The sequence below is a fragment of the Ammospiza nelsoni genome, chromosome 18 (assembly GCF_027579445.1).
Source record: "Ammospiza nelsoni isolate bAmmNel1 chromosome 18, bAmmNel1.pri, whole genome shotgun sequence".
Taxonomy (NCBI): Eukaryota; Metazoa; Chordata; class Aves; order Passeriformes; family Passerellidae; genus Ammospiza; species Ammospiza nelsoni.
The window spans coordinates 14,533,552-14,558,190 of NC_080650.1; the positions used below are offsets into that span (position 1 = coordinate 14,533,552).

Genomic DNA, 24,639 nt, shown 5'->3' on the forward strand with positions numbered 1-24,639 from the left:
GCTCCAGGGTGTCACAGATTGGTCTCCTGTCATCAATGGTCCATTGTGACACTGTTGAGCCGGAGGAGACCACTGTGACACAGTAAAACCCCAGGGTCCAAAGATCCATTGTGACATTGCATACCTCATGGAACAGAGGAGTCCTGTGACATTGTGGGGCCTGGGGAACCATGGAGACCATTGTGACACTGCAAGGGCTCATGGAATCCTTGGGACCATTGTGACACTGCGGGGCCTTAATGACACCTTGGGGCCACTGTGACATTGTGGGACCCCATGGAACCTAGGGGCCAGTGTGACACTGCAGGTCTTGTAATCAAGAGGCCAATGTGACACTGCTGGAACCCATGGAATCAAGTCCCCATTATGACACTGTGGGGCCCCATGGATCCAAGGCACCATTGTGACACTATGGAGCCTCATAAAACCAAGGGAACACAGAACAGGTTTAGCTGGTTTGGCCTCCCATGGAGTGCCTGACTGGTCCAAGTGACCTTTGCATGTTGAGGGTCATTTCTCATCTGCTGCCAAAACACTGGGGCTCTGTGCTTTCCTTCCCAATGGAAAAGGACTGTCCTTCTGCTCCAGGCACCTGCGGGGGACGGGACAGGTGTAAGTCCAATGGTGTCAGGAACCCACGTCTTAAAAAAGGAACCCACTAGGCCGTGGCAAAATATCCAAATATGGATAACATTGTAACCAGACCAATGAAGAGATTTTTGCTTTTATTTCCAGCACATCAGCCTCAAAATACAAAATGGAGACATGACAGCTCACTGATCCACACCCAAAAAATATCTCCTCCAGCAGGGCTCATACCACAATACATAAAATCATCTCAGACTAGTTTCAGCCAATCAGACACAGAAAACACATATTGACAAGCATTCTATCCAATCTTATAAAACATACGTAATCGTAGCTAAAACAAAGACTAGTTCATAAGAGACAAAGAACAGAGTTCTATTCATGCTAACCTTCTAAAGATATACATTAAATAACCTTGTTGCCATCCTAAAGCCAATTCCACAGAGACCTATTGTTATTTTGTCACGTCTACTGCTTGGGAAACTTTCCTGCTTGCATGGGAAACTTTTCTGCAATGTTAACAAAACTTCAGTCTGAGACCTACACATTTCTTTTAACCATTTCTTAAAAATCCTCTAACCTTATGGATTCCAACATTTCCCCCTCTCTGTTTGACCCAGAAGCTTTCATTTTCTTGTCGCTTGCTACTTGCGTTTCATAGCTCTATTGCAAAATTTCTGCTTATTATCTGTTTAAGACCTATTTTCACTAAACTGAAGCATTGCTATATTATGGCACAGCAACTTAATGCTGTTAAGACCCAATCCCTGAAAGAGATATGAATCACGTTTGGCAACTGTCGCAAGTTATCGTTCAAAAAACTCTGGTCGATTCCAAGGCCTTAATTCAAAACCTTCGTTCATGTCAATACCCTCATCTACTGCTTTCGTGAGATTTCGTACACTCTCCGTGCTTCTACTTCCTAATTCTCCTGCTTGAATGACAATAACTTCTCGGACTGTTTTGTTCATTATTCGCCTAACACAACAGAGTATACAAGGTACCACTATCAATATCAGTATTAGAACACCTAATATGTAAAGACCTATCTTGCAAAGTTGCCTTAGCCAAGGTGCAAAACTCCAATTTTGAAACAAATCATCCAACCAGGAACCTCCATCTTCTTTAATTTGGGCTGTCAGATCCTTCAATTTTTGATTGCTTTTGTGAATGGATTCAGAATGATCAGACAAATTCATACAACACAATCCTTCAAATTCCTCACAACCATGTCCTTGTGCCAGTAAAAGAAAATCAATGGCTGCTCTGTTTTGAAGAGTAGCATGTCTAATACTATCAACATTGGTCAACATATCACTGATTGCCGAGGATGTGGCATTAGCTTGTTTGCTCAGCCAAAATCCAACTCGATCTAATTGTCTCAATGCCACAGCTGAAGCCAATTGGGGTAAAAATATACCTGCTGAAACCCTTCTGGCGGCATTCCAAGGCATAAAATCACTCTGACAGTTCTCATCATAATGAGGAACAGCTCTTGTTTTCCTTTGTTTCTTTTTCATCACTGCTTTGGCAGTGGGGGCAATTATGGTGAGCATACCAATGCTACAAGGACCACCTTCAAGGTGAGCTGGAATGCCTTGCCAAGCTCTGTCTCCGCAAATGAACCAATACCCTTTCGGCAATTGCCGTGGATATTGATCCGTTTCTGGAACCACATCCCAACTGTTTGAAACATTACACCAAAAACTCAAATTTTTATATGCAAAATAATGAGGGGGATCACCTTTTCGCCAGGCACGAGTCATGAAAGTAAAACAAAAATCCATGGTCAAAGAACCAAGGATTTCCAATTCTTGAGGTTCAGATGCTGCCCTAAGAAGTTTTTTGGACCAAATGTTCCAATTGAAGGAAGGCCTGTTTCCATTGTCAATTCCACCTGGTTTACGATTAGATTGTTTTTTGACCAAAGGCAACTCTTTCGCTGGCACACCAACCAGACAGGTTGAAAAAGGCTTTTCTGGTTCCGAATTAGACAGACATATAGTATCCGATCCGGCAGCCTTGGCTAAGGTCACCCAAACATTCGTTTTCGGTTGATCCACAGGCAAATCTGCACGACAAAAAACAATTAAAATCAAGCAAAACAAGTATACCATTTGAATTTGCCCCATCTCTTTCAGAAACTAAGTTTTGGCAGAATTCTTTCTAAACAAAAACAATAACCTAAGTTTTCAGCCAAAAATTAGCTTTATTAAACAAACATTCAGCATTCAATTAGTATACTTATAAATAATATTGGCACAAAATCAGAGTTCATGGGTTCCACTGATGCACAAAGAACGTCGGGCACAAGAGGCGTCAGGCGAGACCCGGGATCCTTCGATTCGGTTCACGTCTGCGTACTTGCTTCCTCGGTTCTGGGCTCGACAACAGGTTCTGAAGTGTGATATGGTTTGACGTTTTTGGCAGGAACCCATTTAATTCCAGCACCTGTGGAAATAGAAGCATACCCTTTGCCCCACGTTATTCATTGAAACGGACCTTCCATCTGTCCAGAATCAGGGTTTCTAATTAGAACAGGAGGATGTTCTTTCAGTTTTGCCTGTGTGTTATTTGAAAAGTGTCTAAAGATTGGTGGATCTGGTTCTGTACTTGAACTATTTAGAAAATTAAAAACATACAGAGCCTTATTCAGTCTCATCTGTGGGGTGATCTCTGTTCCCCCTCTCTGTTGATCTAATATGCGTTTTAGGGTTAGATGTGTTCTTTCAATGATTGCTTGGCTTGTGGGAGAGTGGGGAATGCCAAAAATGTGTTGAACACCCCATTAATTTAAAAATGTGGCCAATTTTTGAGATATATATGCGGGACCATTGTCAGTTTTTACTTCTTGGGATACACCCAATGAAGCAAATCTTGCAGGAAATGATGACAGGCATGGCTGCCAGTTTCACCTGTGTAAAGGGAAGCAAAAACTGCACCAGAGAACGTGTCTATGGAAACATGAATATTTTTAAATTTACCAAAAGAAGGATATTAGGTAACATCTGTTTGCCACAACTGTAGGCTTTGTAAGCCTCAGGGGTTGATTGCTCCTGTAGAAGCAGGAGGTTGTACCAATTGACAGTCAGGGCAAGTATGAATAATAGCTTTGGCTTGACTTTTAGTGATTTGGAACCTTCGCATGAGTGCTTGTGCATTTTGGTGGAAAAAGGCATGACTCAGTTTTGCTTGTTCAAAAATGTTTGGCAATGTGTTAGAAATGACCACTGTCAACTTGTCCACTCTTGCATTTCCTTCCACTAAAAATCCAGGAAGTGAAGAATGCGCCCTAATGTGAGAAACAAAATATGGATTAGTTCTCTATTGCAAAGTTATAAAAAGACATGAAAGCCAACGATGTAAAGTTTCATTACTAACATCCTTTAAAATTGAACCTTCTATTCTCCTGACTACATTAGAAACATAAGCAGAATCTGTGACTAAATTAAAAGGCTGAGGAAACAGCTGAAAAGCTCGAACTACTGCAGCAAGCTCAACAATTTGAGGGGATCCCTCTACTGCTTGAATATCAGATTCCCAAACATTAGTCTTTTGATGAAACCAAGTTACAACGGACTTGTGGCTTTTACCAGAGCCATCAGTGAAGAGAGTCACAGCATTTAAAGGTTCTTCACTTAATTTAGGTTTTTCTCTGTAACTCAATTTTGCTTGCAGTAGTTTGTGAGCTGGATAGTGTATAGAAAAAACACCTGGAAAACCCAAAAATGCATATTGTAAATCATCAGAATTTTGCATTGCCCAATTGAAGTAATCATTTTTCAATGGCAAATAGATAACTGAAAATTCTTGACCTGCCAAAGTTAACAATCTGGTTCTAGCCTTAATTATAATGTATGCAATCATTTCTAAGACTGAGAAAATGGTCTTTGAAAACCTGTAGGGAGGAAAAACCCATTCCATTATTAACAAAGGATCTTGTTCTGTGGCATCCCATTGGAAAATGAGACCACAAAGCTGCATCTTCTCTCCTAAAATTGCAAGAATAAAAGGATTTTCAGGAACGCAGCGATGAGCTTGTCTTTTTTGAAGAGCTTCTGTGACTTTGTCGAGAGCAGCACGAGCTTCAGGGGTTAAAGTTCTTGGCGAAGTAATGTCGTAAATTCCTCTCAGCAAATCAAAGAGTGGACTCAGTTCATCATTGGCGATTCCCAACATCGGTCTGACCCAGTTGATTTCTCCTAGAAGTTGTTGTAACTCTTGTAGGTTGTTGACTCTGGTTTGGATCTGAATTTTTTGTGGTGTTATTGTCGTCTCAGTCATCTTCCATCCCAGGTACTTCCAAGGTGAAACTTCTTGAATTTTCGTTGTAGAGATTTCAAGTCCAGCTTTTTGAATTTCAGCAACAACACAGTCTCGAGTTTCTTCCATCTCTTCCTGTGTAGAAGCTGTGATGAGAAGATCATCCATGTAGTGTAGAATCATGGATCTTGGAAACTTTTGACGAGCAGGATGCAAAGCTTGGGCAACGAAATGTTGACAAATTACAGGCGAATTTTTCATTCCTTGTGGGAGTGATTTCCAGTGGTATCTTCAAATGGGTTCACTTCGGTTGATGACGGGAACTGAAAAAGCAAATCTTGGAGCGTCATCAGGATGAAGTGGAATATGAAAAAAAGAGTCCTTTGAAACAATTACAATGAGAGGCCAATGCTTTGGGATCATGGGCAAAGAAGGAAGTCCAGGTTGAAGAGGACCCATGTCTTCAATCACTTCATTGATTTTCCTCAGGTCATGCAGCATCTTTAATGTCTGTTAACACAGGCCGAGGTAGTTCAGATGCTTGATTTTCAGGCCTATTGTAAGGTGAATCACCAGCTAATTGAGCAACATCTAGATTAGCATAATCAGTATTTGTATATCCTTCAACCAACTTGTTAAGTAGTTTTTTCCATTGTAATTCCCATAGTAGGTACTGTGAATTGGTTAAAATCAGAGAAGCCACATTCCTGCAATAAGCAGGAACTAAGTCATAAGAGTTAAAAGTATTTTTCAACACACTATTAAAATAAGGAGAAGAAAATCCACTCTCTTTCAAAGCCTGTCGCAAATCCTTTATATCACGATGATCAAGTCTTTCATATTTTGGATTTCTATAATTTCTTCCATATTTTACTGGTAAAGCAAGATATTGTTCTTTTAAATCCGAATATTTTTCCAGTTTCTGATTAATGTATGACCAATCAGGTAAATTCAATGGAAAATCAAAATTGTGACTTCGATCAATGACAGGTTAACCTTTACTTCAAATCAATGCATTTTCTGATTCTGAAAAATCACTAAATCCAAACCTTCCAGGCACTCTGCCCAAATCCAAATTCCTGACAGGGACACTGTACTCTTGTCCAGGAGTTCTGCCAACTCCGAGAACTCAGCCAGTTCCGGGAACTCGGCCATAAAAGTCAGGGGTGGACTCCCGCAAACAACATGCCTCCTCTGAAGTCTGGCCCAAAGGGGCCGGGAGGGAGGCGTGTTCCCCGGTTCTGGGAACATTGCCACATTGGTCTTTTAACCTTGAGTTCAATACTTTACCACAAGTTTCACATTGTCTCCCTGCCAAGAAAAACTCAGCTTGGGAGTCCCCAAATCTAGGTTTTAAACTTAGATGGTTTTGTTTTAAAATACAAGAATTATGATCATGACACTTTAAAAACTCAGCCTGTGTTTTTTCAGGTTTTTGAGAGTTATCCATCCTTTCAAAGGACTCCACCCTTAAAGCCAATTTTTCTTTCTCTGTATCTATAGATTGACAAACACCAGAACAACCATGTTTTTGCTTAACAGAAAAAGAGTTCCCCGGAACCACAACTGCAGCGATGACCATGGCCGGAGACCTTGTGACCTGGCTAGCTGAGAGGGTGGCCAACAGTCCCACTGCAGCAGGGGGTGTCAGCCCCGGTGGCGGGGCCCCAGGGCTGGCAGCTTCAGACACCCCTCGGCGGTAGAAGCCTTGGGCTGTGCCTGCAGGACGAGGTCTCGGTGGAGAGCTGCTGGAAAGGGTGGAGCAGAAAAAGAGCCGGACACTTGCTGGGGTCAAACGGGTTTCATGTCCCAGGGGACGACCAGCAGGGAGTGAGAGAAAAAAGAGGTTGGGCATGGGATTATAAAGGGAGGTGGTAACTGGGGGAGGGATTTACAGAAAATCAATCAGGGAGGGGCAGGGGATGAGCTTAACATAATAGACTGTAAGGGAAAACCAATCGATACATTGTAAAGGAGGGGCCCCGGGACCTCAGCCAATCACTACTCCCACCGAGAGGAACATTCTGGAAGACTGGGAGTGGTGGGGAGTGATTGACTGGGCCCAGGTAGGAGAGAAGACTGTACATATTTGGAGATACAGAGCGGGGAAATTACATAACATGGGGGCAACCATAGCAACTAAATAATGGACAGAAACTAGGGCGGGGAAAACTGGGAGGACAGAACCATCATAACAAAAAGGGGGGAGAAACAGAACATACCAACACACCACAACATACAACTTCCCGAGTGGAAGCAGCCACCTTAGCCTCCACCCCAGGCCCAACAGAATCCAATTCAGGTGGCAGTGTCCCTGCACAAACAATTTTAGGAGGTACTGACACTTTTTCATTCCCATCTTTTACACATTTTGTCCCAGTAATTTGTATTTGCTTTGCCCAAAATTAAAAAATCTTGTCCTTGTTGACAAGAATTGATCAGCCCAGTTGGAATATTCACCCAGCAAAAATTATTTAAAAGATGAATTAGTTTTGAGGAACTCAATTCAACCCTTGTGTTAGAAATTGCTGAGCTGGGATCATTCGAGGTTGGGCTGGTTGAGAGACAAATGGCTGACATGCCATCATCACTTGGTCTGAGATCTGATTGCCAGTGGGGACCACTATTTGTGTCTGAGCGCGGTGGAACGCGCTGTTTCTGAAGTTTAAAGACAGTGGGTTACCATTGATGTCAAATAGTGAGTGACAGTATTTAGCAAGATGCCTTCCTTTTCGGCATTGAGGGCAAATAGAATTTTGATTTGATATCCCACGACAATCCTTTTTAAGGTGCCCTAGTTTACCACAACCAAAGCAGACAGGCTTTTTATTAGAATCTACTTGTACAGCATTAACAGAATTTTCCCAACGTTTTTCTTGTTTTTCTAAAAGCTTTTCAATTTTATCCATTCGTTGTGTCAAATTGTGTTCCAGTGTTTTTTCCAAAGCATTGACCTGTGAATTTGCAGCATTTTGTGAACCCATAAGTCTACTGCAAGCTGTTAGCATCTGTGTAATTGTTGGAGGCTGATCAGGCAAAGCTAAAATAATTTTTCTACATTCATTATTAGCATTTACAGAAGCAAGATTTTGAATGATATATGAGCGGGCTTGTTCATCTGGACATTGCCTTTCAACTGCTTGAGTTAATCTATCCAGAAAAGAACCATAAGATTCAGTTTCACCTTGTTTGATCAGTGGATAAGAATTCAAATGAGAGCCAGGAGGCTCAAGTGAAAGCACGTTGGGCGCCAGTATGCGGGGGACGGGACAGGTATAAGTCCAATGGTGTCAGGAACCCACGTCTTAAAAAAGGAACCCACTAGGCCGTGGCAAAATATCCAAATATGGATAACATTGTAACCAGACCAGTGAAGAGACTTTTGCTTTTATTTCCAGCACATCAGCCTCAAAATACAAAATGGAGACATGACAGCTCACTGATCCACACCCAAAAAATGTCTCCTCCAGCAGGGCTCATACCGCAATACATAAAAACATCTCAGACTAGTTTCAGCCAATCAGACACAGAAAACACATATTGACAAGCATTCTATCCAATCTTATAAAACATACGTAATCGTAGCTAAAACAAAGACTAGTTCATAAGAGACAAAGAACAGAGTTCTATTCATGCTAACCTTCTAAAGATATACATTAAATAACCTTGTTGCCATCCTAAAGCCAATTCCACAGAGACCTATTGTTATTTTGTCACATCTACTGCTTGGGAAACTTTTCTGCTTGCATGGGAAACTTTTCTACAATGCTAACAAAACTTCAGTCTGAGGCCTACATACTTCTTTTAACCATTTCCTAAAAATCCTCTAACCTTATGGATTCCAACAGCACCCATGGCCAGAATTGGGATTTCACCTCCAAATTTCCTTATATCCAGGCATTCTTCCCATAGCAATATCACCAGGACAAGTCTGGCTGGCAGTACTTTCACAATGGTCACCTCTCATCGATCCCGAAACATTGGGGTAGGCTGCATGCTCTCCGCCCCATGGGAAAGAACTGTCCTGCTTGTCAAGGTGCCCATGGCCGAGATTGGGTTTCCACCTCCAAAATTCCCTATATCCAAAATCTGCTATTACTGACAAGTCTGGCTGGCCTTGGCCTACTGAGGCTCTCACCTGCCTTCCAAGTCTTGGGGTTTTGTGCTTTCCTTCCTATGGAAAAGAACTGTCCTTCTCAGCCAGGTGCCCATGGCCACAATTGGGATTTCACCTCCAACATTGCCTGTTATGACAGACTGGAGGAGATTGTTGGCAATAAACATTTTGTGTGTGGGGGAGGAAGGGGCAGGTCCAGCCATGCCCTGCCCTGTAAGCCCAGCCCTGCCCTGCCCTTTGACCCCAGTCCCCCCAGGGGCCTCCAGTGGGTTTACGGTTTCTGCCTGACACGCGGCACAATGATCCCCCAGCACTGCCGTCCCACCCTGGGCACTGGGGTCCTCTTGGCTCTACTCAGTGCTGCTGCTGTACTCAGGGCACCCCAAACTCCCATAGGGACCCGTGTGCACCCACTCCAGGGATTGTGTGCGACTCACACTGCCCCGATCCTCCACGCACCTGGAACTCCGTTCGGGGTTTGCGTGCCAACTCACCAATTCGTCTGCCACCCTCAGCACGCCCTGAGGGCGCCTACCAATCCTTAAGGGGGAAGGCCAACCCCTTGTGTGCCACTCGCATTTCTGTTCCTCTGCACGCCCGGAGGGGGGCCCACCTTATCCCCCTGGGAGGCGGGATAAGGTGGGCCTCTCACTCACTCAGGCTTCCCTTGCTTCCCTCTGTTTGTGGCCGGTCCCCTCGCAGGAGTCCAGAACCGCGGTGCTGGGAGGGCCACAGCTGCTTTGGGGCTCCGAGCTGCTGGGCCCTGTTGCACACACACTTCTTTTGCTTGCCTCCTACTCCTGCCACCGGCTTCACTTACCGATGTTCCTCCACACTGTTTGTTCCTAGGCTGCTGCCGACCGCTCCAGATAGGGCCAGATATCCTGGAGGCCCTCAGTCCTCTTCGGGTGTGGCCTATCGCAGACCAGTCCCCAAGACTGGTAAGACTGGTATGAATGGCACGTGAGCAGCTCTTTAGTGATTTCAGCTTTACTGGAAACAGTCTAGGTAGGGGACCCATGGGTTGTGCGCACACCACGCTCCTCCCGAGATGGTGTGGAGGAGGAGGAGGAGGAGAAGGAGGAGGAGGAGGAGGAGGTCAGCTCCATCGTGCAGCAGAGCTGGGTCTTTTTCCTCACAAGAGTCTCTGAGTAGGTGCCTCTTGGCATCAGGTTCATAGTCTTTATACTGCTCTTGGCCCGCTCTGGTTAGGCTGACGAAGGTGAAAAGTTCTGACCAGGGTCTTTGATACTATCTTATGTTCTCTCTGTTTAGAGGTGTTATTTATTGCGATTCTTTATTTGCATGGTTGGTCATTGTTTTAGGGATTTTTGTTATGTAATCCTTTTCTGCTAAGTCCTATGGGAGTTTCATATTTGCTTATTAGGTGACATAATAATCTTCTTTATGATCTCGGATCCTTCGCCATTTTGGAAGAGAGTGGGAGCAGCGGGGGTAATACCCAACGGTAAGGAGATTTACATAATTATAAAACCTTTAACAAGCAATTAATAACTAACATTGGAACTTTACATAACTATAAGACATTAAACAAACAATCTAGAACTGTCATTGGAACTTTATATTAACTCCTTGAACAATGTATTCTCTACAACACTGTGGGAAGTTGTGGAACCAAGGGGATCGTTGTGGCACTGTTGGGGCCCATGGAACCAAGGGGCCAGTGTGGAAACAAGAGGCCACTGTGAGCCTGTGGGGTGTAACAACCCAGAACACTGAAATGCTGGAGGTAAGCAAAGGCTCCTTTACTCATGTTTGGTGCAAAGGTGAAACATCAGCCCAATATTCACAAGAGGCCAAAATGACACAAAATTTTACTGCCAAAGTACACAAAATCAAGAAACTTTGGAAGAGGTTTCAATGCAACATCCAATTACACAGAAAACATTTATCATAGCAGCAACTTCATTACCTTAGCTCATTTCACCTAGAAACCTTTAAATATGTAAGCTGTTGAGGTACCCAAAAATGTTCTATATAAAGAGCATTAGAAGGAGAAAAGAGAGAGACAGAAAGACAGAAGCTCTATAGAAAGACATGCATATGACTATCAGTTCCTAGGGTTCCAGTGTGGGTGAGACACAAACCCCAGGAGAACGCAGAGTGCATACCAGGGGCTGACCTTGTGCTTGGTGTTTTTAAGCCCCCAGGCCTTTGTGAGCCTCCCCCCAGGTGGGATTTCTGATTGCTCGGGCAATCGGGGCTGGGTTAGCACTGTCCCCACTGTGTGACTGACTGACAGTTCATCCCATGGTGTCTCAGGACATTGATCTCACCCAGCCTCTGACAGTGACCATGGTGACACCGGGAAACCTCATGCAACCATGGGTCAGTTGTGACCAGGTTGGTCTGTTGAAGATTGCAATGCAAGACGTTTTCTATTACCATCTGTATGGCAGATTATCTTTTGTCAAGTGGGCAGTTTGCCTTATCTCTCTCTTTGAGTGACCACAATCACACCTCGCTGGGAGGGGACATCTGCTGGTAACAGACTATTGAATGTCTCTGCATGACTGATAAGAACTATAACATCCCATTGTGAGATATGAGCCCAGAGGGAGGAGCCAAGCATTGCTACCCAGATATAATCCAGAGGTTTTTGAGACACCAGCACGGCTTTCTCCATGGGATTTCCCAGAGGAACAGCGGCTATCTCTTTTCCCACTGGGTCTTCGGAGGAAGAATACATCCTTCTCTACAGATCCCCCTTGCTCCAACAGAACCACACCTGACACTTCAGGAGGGCTGCAGCCACATTTCCAATTGGATTGCCACCAACACCCCAATCCACAGGGTATCAGGTTGGGTTCTGACTCTGTCAGTGTTGTTCTAGTGTACCGCACTGTTAATTTTATCTTTTTATATTTTTCCTTTCCCTATTAAAGAACAGTTATTTCCTGCTCCCATATTTTTGCCTGAGAGCCCCTTAATTTAAAATTTATAGCAATTCAGAGGGGTGGGGAGGGTTTACATTCTCCATTTCAGGGGTGGCTCCTGCCTTCCTTAGCAGACTCCCGTCTTTGCAAATCAAGACAGTATTGATGACACTGATAGGGTCAATGCTGTGCGTATTGATCACACTGAGAGGGTCCTGCTGTGGGTATTGATCACAGTGACAGGGTTCTGCTATGTGTATTGATCACACTGACAGGGTCAATGCTGGTGGTATTGATCACAATGAGAGGGTCCTGCTGTGGGTATTGATCACACTGATAGGGTCAATGCTGTGGGTACTGATCACACTGGCAGGGTCAATGCTGGTTCTGCTGTAGGGGACACACTCTTGGGGAGGGCACTGGTCCCATTGTGGATAAATGTTGGGCAGGATGAAAGTTTGACAAGGAACTCTCACAGATATGCACGTATGGCAGAAGGATTTTTAAATGTAGAATCTGATGAAGGAATAGAAATGAAAGCAAGTTTTGATATAGAAGAAAAGTATTGGTGAGCCAGTCTTACTGGATAACCAAGAAGGAAAGGGTGTGTTAGTTAGAAGAAGTTTTTATGACTTAGAGCAAAGGATAAACCCACCTCAAACAAGAAGATGTTTTTACCAAGCAGGAAGATAGCGCAGGCAAACAAGGCAGCAAAGCTACAAGTAGAAAAAAGGTCTCAGAATTTTCCACTGCAAGAAAACTGAAAAACAACTTCTAGCTTAAATTGTAATGTACTAACTTTTAGTGATTGGAGAACTAAATTTTAGTGATTGAATATGGTAATTGTAGTGGTTATGATAGGCTATGGATAACAGTTAAGGTATAGATTGGTTCTGCTGTATTAAGATGCTCATCAAAGAAGAGTATATAATATAATAAATGTATAAGAAAATATATCATAAATCTCTTTTCTGAAGTTTATAACTAAAAATATAAAATAAAAATATATTAAAATAATAGTGAAAAATTAAAATAATAAATAAATATATAAAATAAAATTTTAAAATAAATAAAAAATCTATTTAAATAAAATAAAGTAAAAAATAAATTAAAAATATATAAAAAAAGTATATAATATATGCAAAACCAAAGGGTCTCCAGGCCTGCCTGCAGCTGGAGCTGACAGCTGTGGGCACAGCTCTGTCAGCCACGGCCCTGGACTGCTGTGACACCTTGGATGGAATAAACTGCACTTACTGTACAATAAACTGCATTTTGTATACAATAAACTGCATTTTGGAGACAATGAAATGCAATTTGTGTACAATAAACTGCATTTTGTATATAATAAACTGCATTTTAACTGCATTTTGTGTACAATAAACTGCATTTTGGAGAGCAGCCTGGAGTTCCACATCCCTCATTTACAGGTGTGGGTGATGAAGATGAAGCTGATGATGATGATGATGATGATGATGATGATGATGGTGTGAGCAGTGTCATGGTGACGGTGTCAGTGGTGTTGGATGAGGAGGATGTTGGTGATTAATGGGACCATAGTGTGGGTGCTGGGATATGTGATGATGATGATGACGATGATGAAGATGATGGAGGCGCTGTGAGCAGTGTCTCAGCCTGCCCTGCCCAGGAAGGCAGAGGGAGCCCTGGGAGCCCCAGAGTGGCTCCGCTCAGTGTGGGGGAGAAACCAGAGACCCCCAGGGCTGGGTGAGGGGGGACAGACACAGGGACAGAGAGACGGACAGGGGACAGACATAGGGACAGACACAGGGACAGACAAACAGACAGTAGGCAGACACAGGGACAGACAGAGGGACACACACAGACAGGGGACAGACACAGACACAGACAGACACAGGGACAGACAGAGGGACAGACAGAGGGACAGGGGCATGAGCACACACCCATCCATATGAGAAAAGCACCCATGAACACACAGAGTTGCTTTGCTGAAGGGTTTATTGATTATTGACTATTGATTATTGATTATCAATCATTGATTATCGATTATCAATTATCAGTTGTTCCAGGGCCATTCCCAGGCTCCCAGGGCAGCTCTCCAGGAATGATCAAATCCTGACGGCCTGACAGGGACAGGAGCTGAGTGTGACCCCAGGGTGACCCCAGGGTGACGCCAGGGTGACCCCAGTGCGTCTCCAGAGCCCCCCAGAGACATCCAAACTCCCCCAGAGCCCCCCAGGACCATCCCAAACTGGGGCAAACTGGGGGGGACTGGGGGGCACTGGGGGGTACTGGCCTGCCCCCAGTGCCATCCCCAGCACAGCTCCGGGTACCCACCTCAGCCCTCTGCACTCCGAAGCCTTTGGGTTTCTGCAGAGAGGGGGCAGAGGGCACCGGGGTCACCACGGGGTCACCGCGGGGTCACCAGCCCAGCCGGGCGGGGGGCCCAACTGGCCCCCAATATTCCCTAGTGCCCCCCAGTGCCCCCCAGTCCATCCTAGTTCCCCCTCAGTATCCCCCTGTTCCCCCAGTTCCCCCCATTCCATACCAGTCCATCCCAGTTCCCCCCAATTCCCCCCAGTCCATCCCAGTTCCCCCCCAGTATCCCCCTGTTCCCCCAGTTCCCCCCATTCCATCCCAGTTCATCCCAGCTCCCCCCGATTCCCCCCAGTCCATCCCAGTTCCCCCCCAGTATCCCCAGTTCCCCCCAGTCCATCCCAGTATCTTCCAGTTCCCCCCAGTTCAGCCCAGTTAATCCCCGTATTCCGCAGTTCCCTCCGTATCCTCCAGTCCATCCCAGTTCCTCCCCAGCCCATCCCAGTCCATCTGAGTACATCCCAGATCCCCCAGTCCATCCCAGTCCATCCCAGTTCCCCCAGTCTCACCTTGATGCAGCCCCCAATGCCTCCCACGATCCCGGACTGCAGGGGCAGAGCAAAGGGGATTTGGGATTTGGGGGTTTAGGGATTTGGGATTTGGGGATTGGGGATTTGGGGATTGGGGGATTTTGGGGATTGGGAGATTTGGGGATTTGGGGTTTGGGGATTGGGGGATTGGGATTTGGGGATTTGAGGTTTGGGGGTTTGGGGATTTGGGAATTTAAGGATTTGGGGGATTTGGGATTTGGGGATTGAGGGATTTGGGGATTGTAGGGGTTTGGGTTGTGGTGATTTGGGGATTTGGGGGATTTGAGGGATTAGGGATTTGGGTTTTGGGGATTTGGGATTTGGAGATTGCGGATTTGGTAATTTGGGAGTTTGGGGTTTGGGATTGGGGGATTGGGGATTTGGATATTTGGGGGAATTGGGTATTTGGGGGCTGTACTGGGATGTCCTGGGCTATACTGGGCTATACTGGTACCCACCTGGCCATCACCAATGCCACCAATTCGCTGTGGGGAGAGCAGGAGATGTCCCCAAGGTCGCTGGGGTGTCCCCCATTGCCCCCATTGCCCCCCATTGTCCCCCATTGCCCCCAGTGCCCCCCAGTGCCCCCAGTGCCCCCCATTGCTCCCCACTGCCCCCCAGTGCCCCCAGTTCCCCCCCAGTCCTTCCCAGTATCTCCCAGTCGATCCCAGTGACCCCAGTCCATCCCAGTCCATCCCAGTGACCCCAGTCCATTCCAGTTCCCCTAGTCCATCCCAGTATCTCCCAGTGCCCCCCAGTCCATCCCAGTCCATCCCAGTGCCCCCAGTGCCCCCAGTCTCACCCCAGCACAGATCACTCCGCTGCCCTCCATGTCGGCCTGGGCAGGGACAGCAAAGGTTGGTCAGGGGATGGGATGGGATGAGGAGCCCCAAAAGGATGAGATGGGATGGGATCCATGAAATGGATGGGATTTTTGGGGAGCCCCAAAAGAATGGGATGGGATTTTTGGGGAGCCCCAAAAGAATGGGATGGGATTTTTGGGGAGCCCCAAAAGAATGGGATGGGATCAATGGGATCAATAGGATGGGATGGGGTGGGATAAATGGGATGGGATGGGGAGTCCCAAAAGGATGGGATGGGATCCATGGGATGGGATGGGATTTCTGGGGAGACCCCAGCCCTGAGCCCAGCCTGGGGCCCTGCAGCCTCACCTGGCTCTGAGCTGGCAGGCACAGCAGGATGGAGAAGAGCAGGGCCACGCTGAGAACAGTCACCTTCATCTTCCTCTGGCTCTGGGCAGCGCTGCCTGAGGCTGCAGCAGGTGAGGAGCACCTTTATCCCTGCCGGAACTCCTCCCTGCACCCTCCCTGCCAGCCCCCAGGCCAAAGCCCAGCTTGGCACAGCCCCCAGCCCTGGCCACAAGCCCAGCCCTGGCACAGAGCCCATCCCACCCCACCTGTGGCACAGATCCACCCACCTCACCCGGCATCCCTCCAGCTTCCTGCACGGGGCAGCTGCCCCTGGAAGGGCCCAGGCACCTGGGGGGCCAAGGGGGGCAGGCAGGGAGCCAAAGGCACCTGGGGACCCTGTGGGGACAACCCCCAGTCCAACACAGTCCATCCTCCAACAGCTCCCCAGTCTCGGGGTTTTGCTGCTCAGGGTGACCCCAGATGTGGCACAAAGTCTCTTTTCCCATCCTGGCAGTCAGAGGAGCCAGACCTCCTCATTTCTCATTCCCAAGGTTGTTTATTGTTTTTTATCTATAAAATTCTTTCTCTGGCCTGCCCAGGTCCACTCAGCAAGACACTCCAGGCACTCTACCTCCTTCGGGGTGATGTTATCTTTTTATATATTTTTATTTCTACTTTATATTTATATATTTTAGGGATATGTATATATTATTATTTACACATATTTTTATATATTATAATTTTTACATATTTTTACATATTTTTATATATCTTATGTTTATATTTTATTCATATTAATTTATTTATATTTATAATGTTTATTTATACTTATAATGTTTTTGTCTATTTATGTATTCTATTTTGTATATATTTATACACTTTTTTATATATTATATTTATCTATTTATTTATAATTATATTATATTTGTTTATCTATTTATTTATGTATTTTAGATTTATATTTTTTTTCAAAATTCCACATACAATATTTACAATTCCTTCCCAATACCTATGACTTGTGTTAGACAGTGAGCTTCTACCCTAAACTAACCCAAAAGTGCCACCATCACCCAGAGGACAGAGGCCAAGAAGAAGAAGAAAGACAAAGGCTGGACACACCCAGATCCCCCCATCTTGTCCCCTGAACCCCCATTCTAAAAACCCCAAAATTCTCCGTTTTCACCCTGTGACAAATTCACTCGCATTCCACTCAAACTCTCTTGCCTTGTAATTCTTCCCATCAAGGTGGGGATTTGCTCCAAGGGTCACAATCCCAGTCCCAGCTGTCCTGGGCTCTGTGCCCAAGGCTCTGAGCCCCCCCTGGAGCCATCCAAGACAGACACACGGATGTGCTGGGGCCTGAAGCCCAGGGGAGATCCCCTGCCTGCCCCACTGTTCCACCCAGCCCCACTGGGTCCTGCTGGATCCCCCAATCCTGCTGGATCCCCCAAACCAATCCGGCTGGATGCCCCCAGTCCTGCTGGATCCCCCCAGTCGTGCTGGATCCCGCAATCTTGCTGGATCCCCCAATCCTGATGGATCCCCAAATCCAACCCTGCTGGATTCCCCCAGTCCAATCCTGCTGGGTCCCCCCAGTTGTGCTGGATCCCCCAATCCAATCCTGCTGGATCCCCCAATCCAACCCTGCTGGATCCCCCAACCCTGCTGGATTCCCCAAATCCCACTGGATCCAATCCAACCCTGCTGGATCTCCCAATCCAATCCTGCTCCTGTGAGCCATGGAGAGAGATTTGGGGATAAGAATCTGATTTTATTGTGGGATACAATAAATACATAATAATATATTGGGGACATACCATTATATATATATTTTAATTATTAATATTAAAGTATTATTATTTATTATTTTAAAAATAATATTATAATTATTATAATGTATATTAAATTATATAATAGATATTTTAATAATATATAATTATATATTATTAAATTATATATAATTATATATTATGTATATTAATTTATTAAATTATTATAATCGTTAAATTATTAATATCATATATTATCAATATAATATTTATTATATATAATAAACATAATAATTAGATAGTATTATAATATATATTTTCTATAAAAATATATATTACATTTAGATAGAATAATCTATATAATATATAGATTTATAACTATAGATTATTATAATAAATATAATAAATACTAATAACACCACTAATATAATAAATATATAATAATATATCCCATTTCAGGGAGACCAGCAATGTGTGCTGGAATGATTGGGTAACAATCACACAGACAAATTTATGCAAATAAATAATAAATATGCTAAATAAAAAAATAAAGAAAGAAAATATAATTAATAGATGCAAATAAATATTAAATATGCAAATAAATACATTTGGCAGAGTTTAATGAGATTTTCCTTTCCTGCTGAACCTGTCTCATTTAATCTCCTTGCAATCCAGGTCTAATTTTCACAGCTCCCTTTGCTTTTGCCATCCTGGTATCAAATCTCTGCTGTTCCCCAGGCTCAGAGTCTATCCCCTGCCTGGTGTCCCCCAACATCCCAACAGCTCCCAGAGCCCCAGGGCTGGCCCTGAGCAGGGCTCCCCTTCCTGCCCGAGGCTCCAGCCCAGCCCTGAGCCCTGGCACGGGGGAAAATGGGATTTTATCATTGGCTTTGGGCAAATATTCACATGGAAATTGTATGTGCTGTGTCAGAAAGTTGTGCTGGGTTAATTTTTTTAGAGTGTGGTAAATCTAATTTTAGGTTATAACATAATGTTAAAATAGAAACTCTGCTATGTGAGATACTTTTTTTTAAAGAAAGGACTTGCACTGAGATAGCAGCTACAGGGCACCTAAATCTTTCAGAGAATTTACTGGTTTCTTATCATAAAAAATGAACTTTTCCCCACCTTGAATGTGCTGTTAAAATTCAGAGGAAGAAGCTGACACTGACCAGACAGAATCCTGTGTTTGAATGGAATTTATGCATCATGTATGAGGGGTATGAATATGCAAAGGGCTATTGTTTTTCAGGGTTAATCCTCTGTTAATGTGGGTCCTTTCTTGTGCTAATTTTGACCAGAGAAAGGTACCCAGACTGTCCATAACTCTTTGTTTTGATTGTCTCATATTGTCCTAATGCAAATTATCCAAATTATTACTACACTAACTGCATTGCTATTTTTTATAAACATTTTATTACCATTAAACTTTTATAATTTCCAACCCAAGTTCTTTGCAGGGTTTTTCCCCAGGTGGCCCCGAGAGCTCAGAGCAGGGACAGTCCCTGGCAAAATGCAGTTTATTGTACCCAAAATGCAGTTTATTGTACCCAAATTGCAGTTTACTGTACCCAAAATGCAGTTTATTGTACTCAAAATGCAGTTTATTGTATCCCCCTCTCTGGCAGGGCTCCCAGAGCTGCCAGAGCCTCCATTGCCCACGGACACCCAGGGACATTTCCAGGAGATGTTCCCTGCTCGGGGGCACTGCAGGGACCTGGGGTGGGACAGGGGGGAAACCCTGCAGGGCCTGCCCCGACTGTTTGCCTTGGATTGGGGAGCATCAGCAGTGACCTGGAAGGGTTTAATTTTATCTGTGCCTGCTTTGTGCCTCCTTTGATGGGGAATTCAGCAGCCAGCAGTGACCTGGAAGGTTCTGGAAGGTTTCCCTGTTATCTGTGGGTGCTTTGTGCCTCCTTTGTGCACAATTGAGCAGCCAGCAGTGATCTGGAAGGTTTTCCTGTTGTTTTTTGTTGCTCTGTTCCTCCTTTGTGCACAACTGACCAGCCAGCAGTGATCTGGAAGGTTTTCCTGTTGTATTTTGGTGCTTTGTGCCTCCTTGGTGCACAATTCAGGAATGGTGTTGGCTCAGGGACATTCCCTGCCCTGCACATCCCAGGGGCCGTTCCAGATTATCCCAGCCTTGCCTCCATGGGCTCTGCACTCACCTGCTCCTGGTTTGGGATCATTGGAAGATGGAAATGTTCCCCGTTTGGTGTCTGGGGCAGGGATGGGCTGGAGAAGTGACCAGGGCGAGGCTGAGGTGCAGCTGATCCGCCCTGGGCTGTGTCCCTGCCTCTCCCTGGCAGCAACCTGGAAAATTCCTGATTTTCCTCTCATCCTTCCCAAGGGATTTCTTCCACACTCAGGTTCCAAATCAATTCCTGGCCTGGCCATTTTCCCCAGGCTGTGACCACAGGGGGAAACAGAGGAGCCTGATCGGCCCATATTTACATCTTGTGAGAGCCTGGATGAGGGATGTGGGACTCCACACAGCTCTTCAAAATGCAGTTTATTGTACCCAAAATCCAGTTTATTGTCTCCAAAATGCAGGAGCTCCAAGCCACAAGAGTTTGAGTAGAATGACAGGGAATTTATCACAGGGTGAAAATGTAGAATTTTGGGGTTTTAAAATGGGGGTTCAAGAGGCAAGACCCTGGACTGCTGGAACTTCCTGGATACAACAAACTGCATTTTCTGTAAAATAAAGAGCATTTTTTGAGCAATAATCAGCATTTTTGGTCCAATAATCTGCATTTTAGGTACAATAAACTGCATTTTTGATACAATAAACTGCATTTTGGATACAATGAACTGAATTTTAGAAACAATAAACCGCATTTTATGCTCAATAAACTGCATTTTGAAGAGCTGTGTGGAGTCCCACATCCCTCATCCAGGCTCTCACAAGATGTAAATATGGGCCGATCAGGCTCCTCTGTTTCCCCCTGTGGTCACAGCCTGGGGAAAATGGCCAGGCCAGGAATTGATTTGGAACCTGAGTGTGGAAGAAATCCCTTGGGAAGGATGAGAGGAAAATCAGGAATTTTCCAGGTTGCTGCCAGGGAGAGGCAGGGACACAGCCCAGGGCGGATCAGCTGCACCTCAGCCTCGCCCTGGTCACTTCTCCAGCCCATCCCTGCCCCAGACACCAAACGGGGAACATTTCCATCTTCCAATGATCCCAAACCAGGAGCAGGTGAGTGCAGAGCCCATGGAGGCAAGGCTGGGATAATCTGGAACGGCCCCTGGGATGTGCAGGGCAGGGAATGTCCCTGAGCCAACACCATTCCTGAATTGTGCACCAAGGAGGCACAAAGCACCAAAATACAACAGGAAAACCTTCCAGATCACTGCTGGCTGGTCAGTTGTGCACAAAGGAGGAACAGAGCAACAAAAAACAACAGGAAAACCTTCCAGATCACTGCTGGCTGCTCAATTGTGCACAAAGGAGGCACAAAGCACCCACAGATAACAGGGAAACCTTCCAGAACCTTCCAGGTCACTGCTGGCTGCTGAATTCCCCATCAAAGGAGGCACAAAGCAGGCACAGATAAAATTAAACCCTTCCAGGTCACTGCTGATGCTCCCCAATCCAAGGCAAACAGTCGGGGCAGGCCCTGCAGGGTTTCCCCCCTGTCCCACCCCAGGTCCCTGCAGTGCCCCCGAGCAGGGAACATCTCCTGGAAATGTCCCTGGGTGTCCGTGGGCAATGGAGGCTCTGGCAGCTCTGGGAGCCCTGCCAGAGAGGGGGATACAATAAACTGCATTTTGAGTACAATAAACTGCATTTTGGGTACAGTAAACTGCAATTTGGGTACAATAAACTGCATTTTGGGTACAATAAACTGCATTTTGCCAGGGACTGTCCCTGCTCTGAGCTCTCGGGGCCACCTGGGGAAAAACCCTGCAAAGAACTTGGGTTGGAAATTATAAAAGTTTAATGGTAATAAAATGTTTATAAAAAATAGCAATGCAGTTAGTGTAGTAATAATTTGGATAATTTGCATTAGGACAATATGAGACAATCAAAACAAAGAGTTATGGACAGTCTGGGTACCTTTCTCTGGTCAAAATTAGCACAAGAAAGGACCCACATTAACAGAGGATTAACCCTGAAAAACAATAGCCCTTTGCATATTCATACCCCTCATACATGATGCATAAATTCCATTCAAACACAGGATTCTGTCTGGTCAGTGTCAGCTTCTTCCTCTGAATTTTAACAGCACATTCAAGGTGGGGAAAAGTTCATTTTTTATGATAAGAAACCAGTAAATTCTCTGAAAGATTTAGGTGCCCTGTAGCTGCTATCTCAGTGCAAGTCCTTTCTTTAAAAAAAAGTATCTCACATAGCAGAGTTTCTATTTTAACATTATGTTATAACCTAAAATTAGATTTACCACACTCTAAAAAAATTAACCCAGCACAACTTTCTGACACAGCACATACAATTTCCATGTGAATATTTGCCCAAAGCCAATGATAAAATCCCATTTTCCCCCGTGCCAGGGCTCAGGGCTGGGCTGGAGCCTCGGGCAGGAAGGGGAGCCCTGCTCAGGGCCAGCCCTGGGGCTCTGGGAGCTGTTGGGATGTTGGGGGACACCAGGCAGGGGATAGACTCTGAGCCTGGGGAACAGCAGAGATTTGATACCAGGATGGCAAAAGCAAAGGGAGCTGTGAAAATTAGACCTGGATTGCAAGGAGATTAAATGAGACAGGTTCAGCAGGAAAGGAAAATCTCATTAAACTCTGCCAAATGTATTTATTTGCATATTTAATATTTATTTGCATCTATTAATTATATTTTCTTTCTTTATTTTTTTATTTAGCATATTTATTATTTATTTGCATAAATTTGTCTGTGTGATTGTTACCCAATCATTCCAGCACACATTGCTGGTCTCCCTGAAATGGGATATATTATTATATATTTATTATATTAGTGGTGTTATTAGTATTTATTATATTTATTATAATAATCTATAGTTATAAATCTATATATTATATAGATTATTCTATCTAAATGTAATATATATTTTTATAGAAAATATATATTATAATACTATCTAATTATTATGTTTATTATATATAATAAATATTATATTGATAATATATGATATTAATAATTTAACGATTATAATAATTTAATAAATTAATATACATAATATATAATTATATATAATTTAATAATATATCATTATATATTATTAAAATATCTATTATATAATTTAATATACATTATAATAATTATAATATTATTTTTAAAATAATAAATAATAATACTTTAATATTAATAATTAAAATATATATATAATGGTATGTCCCCAATATATTATTATGTATTTATTGTATCCCACAATAAAATCAGATTCTTATCCCCAAATCTCTCTCCATGGCTCACAGGAGCAGGATTGGATTGGGAGATCCAGCAGGGTTGGATTGGATCCAGTGGGATTTGGGGAATCCAGCAGGGTTGGGGGATCCAGCAGGGTTGGATTGGGGGATCCAGCAGGATTGGATTGGGGGATCCAGCACAACTGGGGGGACCCAGCAGGATTGGACTGGGGGGATCCAGCAGGGTTGGATTTGGGGATCCATCAGGATTGGGGGATCCAGCAAGATTGCGGGATCCAGCACGACTGGGGGGATCCAGCAGGACTGGGGGCATCCAGCCGGATTGGTTTGGGGGATCCAGCAGGATTGGGGGATCCAGCAGGACCCAGTGGGGCTGGGTGGAACAGTGGGGCAGGCAGGGGATCTCCCCTGGGCTTCAGGCCCCAGCACATCCGTGTGTCTGTCTTGGATGGCTCCAGGGGGGGCTCAGAGCCTTGGGCACAGAGCCCAGGACAGCTGGGACTGGGATTGTGACCCTTGGAGCAAATCCCCACCTTGATGGGAAGAATTACAAGGCAAGAGAGTTTGAGTGGAATGCGAGTGAATTTGTCACAGGGTGAAAACGGAGAATTTTGGGGTTTTTAGAATGGGGGTTCAGGGGACAAGATGGGGGGATCTGGGTGTGTCCAGCCTTTGTCTTTCTTCTTCTTCTTGGCCTCTGTCCTCTGGGTGATGGTGGCACTTTTGGGTTAGTTTAGGGTAGAAGCTCACTGTCTAACACAAGTCATAGGTATTGGGAAGGAATTGTAAATATTGTATGTGGAATTTTGAAAAAAAATATAAATCTAAAATACATAAATAAATAGATAAACAAATATAATATAATTATAAATAAATAGATAAATATAATATATAAAAAAGTGTATAAATATATACAAAATAGAATACATAAATAGACAAAAACATTATAAGTATAAATAAACATTATAAATATAAATAAATTAATATGAATAAAATATAAACATAAGATATATAAAAATATGTAAAAATATGTAAAAATTATAATATATAAAAATATGTGTAAATAATAATATATACATATCCCTAAAATATATAAATATAAAGTAGAAATAAAAATATATAAAAAGATAACATCACCCCGAAGGAGGTAGAGTGCCTGGAGTGTCTTGCTGAGTGGACCTGGGCAGGCCAGAGAAAGAATTTTATAGATAAAAAACAATAAACAACCTTGGGAATGAGAAATGAGGAGGTCTGGCTCCTCTGACTGCCAGGATGGGAAAAGAGACTTTGTGCCACATCTGGGGTCACCCTGAGCAGCAAAACCCCGAGACTGGGGAGCTGTTGGAGGATGGACTGTGTTGGACTGGGGGTTGTCCCCACAGGGTCCCCAGGTGCCTTTGGCTCCCTGCCTGCCCCCCTTGGCCCCCCAGGTGCCTGGGCCCTTCCAGGGGCAGCTGCCCCGTGCAGGAAGCTGGAGGGATGCCGGGTGAGGTGGGTGGATCTGTGCCACAGGTGGGGTGGGATGGGCTCTGTGCCAGGGCTGGGCTTGTGGCCAGGGCTGGGGGCTGTGCCAAGCTGGGCTTTGGCCTGGGGGCTGGCAGGGAGGGTGCA

General features: G+C 44.5%; 1 long non-coding RNA gene across 1 annotated transcript; it reads right to left on the reverse strand.

Moving 5' to 3' along the window:
* Positions 1 to 13,824: 13,824 nt before the first annotated feature.
* Positions 13,825 to 16,017, reverse strand: LOC132081539 (uncharacterized). The gene is made up of 6 exons (XR_009419688.1): positions 15,923 to 16,017; positions 15,553 to 15,588; positions 15,209 to 15,235; positions 14,730 to 14,765; positions 14,182 to 14,214; positions 13,825 to 13,967 (listed from the first exon to the last, which is right to left on the reverse strand). It is a non-coding gene; the product is annotated as an uncharacterized LOC132081539 (long non-coding RNA).
* Between the last annotated feature and the right edge of the window lie 8,622 nt (positions 16,018 to 24,639).